This window comes from Nicotiana tomentosiformis, chromosome 5, assembly GCF_000390325.3.
Source record: "Nicotiana tomentosiformis chromosome 5, ASM39032v3, whole genome shotgun sequence".
NCBI lineage: Eukaryota > Viridiplantae > Streptophyta > Magnoliopsida > Solanales > Solanaceae > Nicotiana > Nicotiana tomentosiformis.
In genome coordinates, this window is record NC_090816.1 from 30,960,183 (window position 1) to 30,962,202 (window position 2,020).

A 2,020-nucleotide genomic window follows, 5' to 3' on the forward strand; every position below is an offset into this window, starting at 1 on the left:
AGCTACATCTTCTCTAGTAAATGGTGCTATGAGCTGTAATTGTTGACTTCTACTTAGTACTGATCCCTCTTGCATAACTCCAGGATTGATAGCAGGAATTGCCTGGGTACTGGAGCTTAGTAATCCCTTATAGTACCCCCACAATTTCAGCTTCAATAGAGTTTGCAGTCTTCAATATAGTCCCTCCTTCTGTTGCTAGAGTTCTAATATGATTTTTTGTTTTTTTTACCTTTCATACTAGCATAGAAATAGGCTGTATTTGCATCCCCTAGCTTGAGCCATTGAACTCTGGATTTCTGCTTGTATATGCTTTCTTCAATTAAACTCCATTTCTCTAGTTGTTGTTTGCTGTTACTTGCTGCTTCAAACAGGTTAGCACTGGTAGTAGCATATATCGTTTGTGCTTGAATGTGTTGCAGTTCATCTCTCAGCCTTTGTATCTTTTCTGTGACCCCTAAGAACTCCCTTTTATTTAGGGCTTTCGGTGCCTTTTTTACTAGTTTCAAGTTCTGCCATATACTCTTCATTCCTCCATGTTGTGCATGCCAATTTTCTTATATTAGTTTCCCAAAATCAGGATGATCAGCCTAGCAGTTATAGAAACAAAAAGGTTTATTCCTATGTTCTAGAGCTGTGTCTAGAGTGATGCTTATTGGGGAGTGATCTAAAAAATAAGGATTCATTACTTGTACTTGTGTTGGATCCATTTCAAGTATCCATTGAGCATTCACTACCCCTCTGTCAATCCTACTGTATACATGCCCATTTGTCCATGTGTATGATTTACCTACTGTTGGAAATTCAAACATTCTGCAATCTTCTATAAAGCCCCTAAAATCCCTGACTTCACTGTCCTGTACTTCATTCCCATTTACTCTATCCTCCAAGTCTAATATAGCATTAAAATCTCCCATGACTAGCCAGGGTCTTTGCATGTGTTCAGCCAAATCCCTTAGGCTCTCCCATAAACCCATTCTGTCCTGCATATTATGGAGTCCATAGACTGTAGTAAAGAGAAAACTCTTGTTGTTGTGTACTAGTTGAACTGCTCCATGTATATATTGTGTATTACTGTGTGTCATAATGAATTGAATGCTGTTAGGATCCCAAATCACCCATAGTCTGCCTCTATTTGTATTCACTGTATTAGTGTACCATTGCCATCCCGGTAACAAGTTACTTATTAGTTTCCCAGCTTTATCATTCTGGATTTTATGTTCACTTATTGCCATAATACTTACTTTATTCTCCCTAATAAACTTCTTCATCTCCTTGTGCTTATACACTTTATTGAACCCTCTTACATTTCAAGTGACTAGCATTCTTGTACTTTGGAATGAGATGTATTGCATTCTTTACTTCCCCCCTCTCTACTTATGCTGCACTGCAATGTCTTGGGGATGGTTAGCATTTTCCCACTCATTGATAGACTTTCTTGGCTCGAGCACTATAGTAGGACCATGTACCACACCTATCATTTTGTCATGTCCCTGCCTTTGAGTGTTTCTAGCTGCAGATATACCCTTCACTTCCATCCAACCTTCCTCTCCTTTCTTATATGGCAGAATATTTGGTGGTTGTGCATTTTTTGCCTTCTTAGTTAGATGATTGTTACTTGTTTCCACCTAGGGGTGGCAAGTGGGCCGGGCCCGGTCCTAAGTGGGCTTCGCGGGCCCGGTCCTAAGTGAGCCGATCCTAAGTGGGCCAGTCCTATACGGTCCGGTCCTAAACGGTCCTGGGCCTCGCGGGCTTATTGCTGGAACCGGCCCGGGACCGGGACCATGAACTAACGGGCCTGGGTTTAGTGGGCCGGTTCAGGTCCGGTTCCGGGCCCAAACGGGCCTAAACGGGCCCAACAGAAACTTTCTATTTTTAATTTTTTTATTTATAGAAGTTAGAGAAAAAAATAGTAATAAAGATATATAAGCTATATTCGATTTATATACTATGTATACATCTTAATATATATATATATATATATATATATATATATAGTATACATCTTAAAATATACTATATA